This window comes from Spermophilus citellus (assembly GCF_964194105.1).
Source record: "Spermophilus citellus genome assembly, chromosome: 17".
Lineage (NCBI taxonomy): Eukaryota > Metazoa > Chordata > Mammalia > Rodentia > Sciuridae > Spermophilus > Spermophilus citellus.
In genome coordinates, this window is record NC_138199.1 from 28207273 (window position 1) to 28215121 (window position 7849).

General features: G+C 50.5%; 1 long non-coding RNA gene across 1 annotated transcript; it reads left to right on the forward strand.

Annotated features, from left to right (window-relative positions):
• The first annotated feature begins 3089 nt into the window (after positions 1-3089).
• Positions 3090-7849, forward strand: LOC308635675. The gene is made up of 3 exons (XR_014019227.1): positions 3090-3231; positions 5249-5413; positions 6607-7849. It is a non-coding gene; the product is annotated as an uncharacterized lncRNA (long non-coding RNA).

Here is a 7849-nt window from a genome sequence, read left to right on the forward strand (position 1 = left end):
CACCCCACAAAGTCTCTCCCTGAATCTCAACTCAAGCACCTTTGGGCTTTAGAGAATCTGGGACCAAATTAGTCAATCCCCTTTGCCAACCTCAATATTGGGTTTCCAGGAGGTCATATCTTGGATAGCTAGGGAGGGAAGCAGCAGCTGTCCTGGAAGTTCGCCCAAGCTGAGTGAGGTCAGCTCTCACTGATCTGGCAGGGAGAAAAGTAAAGGAAGTTAACATTTAATGTACCAGCTGTGGGCCAGTGGGCCAGGTACTGTCCTGTTTTCAAACAATATATATAAATCCTTACAAACAAACATGAATTTATTATTTACCCCATTTTGTAGTTGAGGAAAGTATCTTCTATAAACTTACAGCTAGAATTTGAACCCAAGTTTTCCTAACTCAGTAGTTCTCAACAGTAATATTTTGGTCCCCAGGACATCTGGTAAAATCCGGAGACACTTTTGATTGTCATAATTGAGGGGTTGCTACTGGCATCTGAGGTAGAGGTCAGGGATGGTACTAATCATCCTACAATGCACAGGGCAGCCCCTCCCCCAACAATAAATTATCTGGCTCAAAATGTCAAGAATATTTAGGTTGAGAATCTAAACTCAAAGCCTGCTTTGGGTGAAAGGTTAGGGAGCAAAACAAAATGGAAAAGGGTACCCCAAGGACCTTGTGGAGAAAGGGGATGAGATTTCTATGCTAAGGATAATGGAGAATGGGGCAGCTAATGAGACTTCTCTTTCTTCCAAGCTTGGCCAGGGCCCTGCTCAATTTCTCCCAACCTTGCCAAGTCAGTCCTGGGACTTCACATTAAGCTTGTCCTGGAGTGACCCTGACTCCCAGCTTAGGGTTGGGGCAAAATACATACACATTTTTGTTTGTTTGTTTTGTTCCAAGGTTGAACCCAGGGGTGCTTAATCACTGAACTGCATTCCCTTTTAAATTTTTATTTTGAGACAGGGTCTTGCCAAGTTGCTTAGGGCCTTGCTAAGTTTCTGAAAATGGCTCTGAACTTGCAATCCTCCTGCTTCAGCCTTCAAACTGCTGGGATTACAGGCATATGCCAGCATCCTCAGCTAGCAGGGTGAAATATTTACCTAGGTCTTTCTGCAGGACTTCCCAGCCAAAGCCCTGGCTTCTCAGACCAGTAAGTTCAAACTGCGGTCCCAGGACAGCTCCACATTCTGGGAGGGTGGATGGGGGCAGGGTACCACTGAAAGAAAATGATGAACCAGCCAGCTCAGGGGCCAGCTGGCACCCGAGAATAATTAGAAGTGAGTATATGGCAAAGCCAGGAAGATCCCCTCAGCAGGCCCCTGACTGCTGAGGAATAGAGCAACCTGAGCAGGGAGTAGAGGGCAGCTGGCATGGGAAACTGGGTTCTGACCCTAAGGTTTGCTTTCCGCAGTGAAGCTTAGATTGCAGCTTCACTGTACTGTCCCCAGTACCCTCATCAAGGGCCCACACACCCAGCTGTCCACCATTCCGGGCTTCCCCAATAGTGGCCTCCTCAGTAGGCTGGAGAGGGCGGGTCTGAGCTGACTATGCTGACAGGAAATACCTCTAGCTCCAAACTCACAATCTCTAAGGAGCTGGGTTGGAGTGACAATCTTGCAGTGATGGGAAAGAGCAAGTATCATACAGTTGGCCCCCATATTTTGGGTTCCACTTCCTATTTTCCCCTCCTCTGGACAATAGGATGGAGGAGGGCATGCAAGGAGGAGGATGTGGTAACAGCTGATTCGTCCCCTAAGGTCACACTTTCCAACAATCAGCTGTTACTGGGGCGGAAGGCAGGATGTCTCCTTAAAGGCATAATGTTCTGAACACAGAATTCTGGAGCTCCAAGGAACCATGGCAATCACCTGATGAAGTCTGTATTTAACACAGAAGAAGCTATCTTATGCTCCAACTTTATCTGTTACCGGTACCCTCAATTTGGATCTTTTAAGTGATGGATTCTTACGGACACTTTCCCTTTTGGTGAGGGTGATGGGGTGAGCAAGTGATGAGATGGAGCGGGTCGCAAGCTTGTCCCTTTAAATAAGCAATTCAGCAGCTTTTGCCAAGTCATTGGGTTCATTTCAGTTTGTGCCCATCCCCCGCCCTGTAGACTCTGATTGGTCTCTGGGGAAGGAGCAGCCTCTTCATTGGTCTCCACCTTTGAAATCGCTTCCCTAAGAGGCCGGAGTCTATGGAGAGCTTTGGAGGGCGGGACAGAATGGAGGTTAATCAAAGAGTGGGACTTCTGGTCACTTGCACTTTGGCACCGCCCATCCCCTAATTTCTGAAGCCTTTCCTCTAAACTGAGGACTGTGCTCTCTTCCTTTTATTAGGAAGCTGTCCCTTGAGAGGCCCTAGAACTCTTCTGTGACAGGAACGAGACATCTACCAGATAAAGCTGAGCTGATTAGAAAGGGTTCCCCAGGAGGAGTGAAAGCTGGGGCTGGAGAAGGTGGGCTACCCTCTCTCCCCCAAAAGCCCTCAAGAAGTATCCCAACGGAACAGTCTGCTGCCTCAGGGGCTGATTTCCAGCTTCATTTTTGCCCACTCCTGCTGGATCGCCTATTTCACCTTTCTTTAGAGAGTTATAGCTTCCGGCGGAGGCCAGCGAATCAGATTTGGGTTTGTCTAAAAGAAGCACTCACGGCTCCAGAAAGATGGGGCTGTAGCCCTTTAAGGATTTCCCCGGGATGGATTCTGAGATCTGTTTAAAAATGCCAACTCACAGAGCCCGCTGCATTCTGGGAACGAGAGTGTCAGGCCGAAAACTACACTAACCAGTATGCCCTGCAAACACACACGCCTTTACTTCCTTCTTCTCTTCAGACTCCGGTTTGACGTAGCTCTCTTTTAAGCCAGTCGTTTGGGTGGAGGGGTAGGCCACGCCTTTTCATCTATTGGTCAGTTTGTGAGCTTGTGGGCGTGGCTTAACCCAACACTGCTAGGCAAAGGGGTGGCCTTCTTGCCAATCAGAACCGAGACGCCTGGAGGGGGTGGGACCAGGGAAGAAGTGAGGGCGCCCCCGAGTGGGTGTGGTCACGTTGCCCAGCAGTGGGCGGTGATTGGCCCTGGGCGGTGCAATCGCAACTTGTGCGTCACGACGCTGCCAGCTGATCGGAGACTGGAGCCGGTGTGTGCTGGGCGCTGGGAAGAGACAGCGCCGCCGGCCGTGGGGAGCGGACGCAGTGATTTGCTCCCTAACCCTCAGCAACCCCCACACCCAGCACCAGGTGGGTGTGATCTGGGGACCCGGTTACACTGGGGGGGAGTAGTGGTAACGGGGTAATGGGGTAAAGTGGGGTCCTGGCGGCCACACCCTGCCCTTCCGGGGGAGGGAAGAGGGGGTGGCGGGGGCAGCGGCGCTCGAGGGGAGATGGACCTGAACTGGGTGAAATAGTGTGTCATGAGGTTTAAAGAAAGAGTCCGAGACAAGAGCCGTGGCGGAAGGTCTGGGGGAGTAGCTGCGGGCAAGATGAGGGGCTAGAGGGCCGGGGTCGACTAACCCAGGCGCCCTCTGATCTGAGGATCCGGAGTCGACCGTCTAGCATGGGGAGTATCTGGACAAGCGAGTAGCGGGGAGGTGCTTTGCTTCTACCGGCGCTCACTGGGTCAGGGCCAGTTCAGTTCCCTGGCAGGGAAGGGGTCGCTGGGCGGGCCGGTCCCTCCTCTCATTCCCTCCGGGGGATGTTATGTAAGGGGGGAGGGGAGAAGAGTAGGGGGCGGCGACGGTGCGGGAGCCTTATGCAACCCAAAGGTTAGGGTTTCACGCGGTTGGGCGGAGGGTGGGAGGGAGACGGGCAGGAGGAGGGCCTGGAAACTCTAACCCCCCCAGCCCCAACTGCCTGTCTTGGGCGGAGAGAAGGTCACCTTTGCACCTCCCCCCAGGCTGTCCGGGTGTGAGGCCCCTAGCCCAGGCCTGGCCCTGACCGCCTGGGAAGCCGGCTGGCTGGGTGGGGCGCCTGGGTTAGTCATCACTGGGCTCCCTCTCTCCCCACCTCCCGGCCAACTCTTGGCCCCTCCCCATGGCCTCTGAGTAGGCTATCGCCCCCACCTCCCTCTGGCCTTAGTTCCAGCCTCCAACTCATTTGGCCTGTCATCCTGGCTGTCAGACTGGGCTAGAAGCTGTCTGAGTGCCAGAGGGTTGATGGAGCAGCTGGTCAGAGGGTCAGTGCCCTGGGCCCACCCCTCCCTGAAGCCAAGGGCACCTGCTTGGCACAGACTCTCAGCAGCCCTGAATTCTGTGGGCAGAACAGAGCCATCTCATACAGAGGAGTTGGACAGAGTTGGATGGTCACCTAAGAGAAGGAAGATACCATAAAGTTCATGCCTCTCAAGAGGTTTTGGAATTTGAAAACCCCCCACCCCCACCCTGATCTTTCCACTCTCTTAGTATAGAAATCCCAAAGCAAAATCGCCTTGGCCTCTCAGTCTGGCATGGGCCATGCCCTTGGACAGAGTGTCACTGCAGACCCGCCCTCCCCAGCTCACAGTTCTCAACCTGCCACGCCCCCAGCCCCCTCCCTGGGCCATGCTGCAGGGCCCGGCTTTTCCTGCTGATTCATGCGTTGGAACTGTGGGGGCGGGGCTTGGAACTTGGAACAAAGTTCAGACATGGAGGGGCCGGCAGACAGCCTGGAATTCATACCAGATGTACCCGGAATGTGCAAGCGGAATGCCTGGCATCTGAGAGTCCTGAGGAAGCTGCCCAGCCACCCTGCCCATACCTCCCTCCCCTCCAGGCTTAGGTCCACTATCCTCTCCCTTACAGTCTGGGAGCCTCTGCTGACCTTCTTCCAAACACTAGATCTCTTCCCTTCCTCACTCTTCCCCAGTCTAGGCCCCCCAAACTCTCTTCCAGCTGAATTCTCTAGGAATAAGTCAGTTGGGTTGATCACTGAACTCACATTTCTGGACCTGAGGTACAACTTCTCACCTGGTATCTGAGTGACTGGTCGGGTGTGTCCTGGGTCCTGGGCCCTGCCCTCTCTGAATGCTGGAGAGGCTGAAGTGCCCAGTGGATTGCTAAGAGTTTCTGTAGTTCTGGTCTGTAAAGAGGAGCAAAGGAAGTCTCTTTGTAGCTGCCTGTCACTGAAGTTTAGAGCTCCTTTAGTCCCAGGTCCCAGCCATGAACCCCCTCATTAGAAGGCTGAAGGTCTGCTGGAGCTGGGTTTTGATGGCCAGTGGGATGGTGTCCCTGTGACACAGCCCTGCTTAGTGCCTTCCCATTTTTCTTCCCTTTCCTTATAGGAGCTTGTGCCTCCCACATCCTCACCTGGCTGAGCCGCAGTAGTTCTTCAGTGGCAAGCTTTATGTCCTGACCCAGCTAAAGCTGCCAGTTGAAGAACTGTTGCCCTCTGCCCCTGGCTTCAAGGAGGAAGAGGAGAAGGATCTGCTTTCTCTATCATCTGGAAGGTGACAGAACTGGGGCTGGGAAGATCTTAACTGCAGGGGTGATAATAGCTTTGGGGAGGAAAGAAAACCCTTCTCAGAGAATCTTCACCCAGATTGTCCCAGCAAAGGAGCAGCTTTAGATAGAGATGCTGGCTGCATTGGGGAATAGGTGGCTCAAACTCTCCAAGGTTAGTTGGTCTTTGTGTGGCAATGGGAAGAAATGGAGAGAAGGAAACTTTGTACACCTGGACCCCGATTTCCTCCTTCGCCTACTTTCCTTATCTCCCAATCTTCCCTACTGGCCTTTCCAAAAGTGAGTTTACTCTTTAGGGAAAGGTGATAGTAAAACTCTGACCTCTATAAGTCATCCCTCTTCTCTTTTCCCTGTGTTTTCTTAGACTGGCCTAGATTCTAGATTTAGGGATACTTACCTCTTTGGGACACCTGTTTCTCCACCTGGAGATGGGGAATCCCACAGATAAGTACGTAGGAGGGCATTAGAAACCCACCTGTGCTGACTCAGCCTGGGCTCTCCTTCCCCTGTGGGTGGGAACAAAACAGCTTTTCACATAAATTCTCCCTCCCCCATCCCTGATTACAATCCCAGGTGTTGGGGGGTGGGGAGATAGAGCGAGGGGCTTAGTAAGAGCTCAGTCTTTATATTGACTTCCCACCATGCAAGCATGACATAAGGCTTCCCCTGCCACCCAACAGCCAATGGGGTTCTACTGCTGCTTCTCTCACTTTGCTTTCCAGGGTAGTGACTGACACTAAGCTTGGGCTTGTACAACCGGGGAAGATGGGTTGTGGGATGTGACCCACTTTTGGATGTCAGACAGTGTAAACCCACCATCTCTAGCTCCTCGTTCATTCTCACTTGTGGGCTGGGGTTCTGGTGTGATTCAGCCTTGGACCAGTCTCCCTGACAGAACTACCCAAGTTCTGGGGTTACAAGAAGCTGTTTGATCTGTTTGGTGAGAGGAGATGTGTAGGGGGGCTCGATCCTATTCTCCATTTATGAGAAACTGAAAGTCACAGAGGAGAGATCATGGAACCCAGCTCCTCTGTAGCCTTAACTGAGGGGCAGGATGTGTGTAGGACTGTGGTAGAGGAGGGTGGGTAGACTGAGTCTACTCAGAGGCTGCAACAAAGATTGCTCTGTCCCTGGACATTGCTTCCACCCTTTCTTCCCCTTCTCACTTCACTGGCCACAGTGTGTCCATCCAGCTCTGAGTATATAGCTCTGCCATGTTCAGCCATCACAGAGCAGAGGTGAGGAAGGGCAGCCTGAAAACACAGAGGCAGGCAGAAGACCAGTGAATGACCAGACCTGGAGAGCACAGGGCTGGATCTGGGCAGCCAGCAGTGGGGCCCATCAAGGACTGGAGTTCCCCAGGAGGAGGGAGAACAGCCAGTCTCCACCAAGGACAAGCTTCCAGCCATTTCCTACTTCACTCACCGTTGTTCGTCAGTCCTTCTGCCTCTCTTGGAGATGTGAAACCATGGTGAAGTGTCCCATGGCTTCACCTGCCTTCTTCCAGCTCTTTCCCAGCCTGTGATTTTTATATAAGCAGCCTCAAGGAGCATGAGGCAGCTGTGAAAGGACATACACAGGAAATTCATAAAAGGAATTCAAATGTATAAGATCATGAAAAAATGATTTTATAATAATGATTAAGGAAGGAAAAAAATCACTGAAAGCATTTTTCCCTTAGCATAATACATAAGATGCAATATTGGCCAAAGAACTCTTATACATTGCATGTGGGAGTATAAATTGGTACAGCCTTTCTGGATGGAAGTTTGATAATATGTATTAAACACCCTAAAAAGTTTCGTGTCTTTTAAACCAGTGTTTCAACATTTGGGACTCTCTTAAGAAAATAATTAAAGATATAGTTATAAAATGTTCGTTCATTCCAGGCCTAAAGAAAAATGGAAAGCAACTGTTTGGGAATTCATTCCTTTTCTGCTGTAATGAAAATTTGCAATAGGGGATTTCTTAAGTAAATTATTGTATATCTGTCCAGATGGTGGAGTACTGTGCAGCCATTAAAAGTCATGTACAAGAACATTTTGACTGGAAAGAAAAATGCTCTTGGAATATTAAAGAGGTTACAAAAATAGTGTATGTGACAGTTTCATTTTAAAACCAATTTTGTTGTTAAAATATGGTTGTAGGGGTGGGGATGTAGCTCAGTGATAGAACATTTGCCTAGTGTGCACAAGGCTCTGGATTTGATGCCCAATACCACACACACCCACCCACACACAATTTTGTTGTAATGGGTGTATGCTTGTGTATATAGAAAACAGACTGAAGATATACTCAGATGTTAATAATGGTTAACTTGAATGGTGGAATAAATGTAATTTTCATCTTTGGTTTTTCTGTAATTTCCAAATTTTCTACATTGTATATTGCTTCCGTATAATAAAAAAATGTAAAAAAAATCA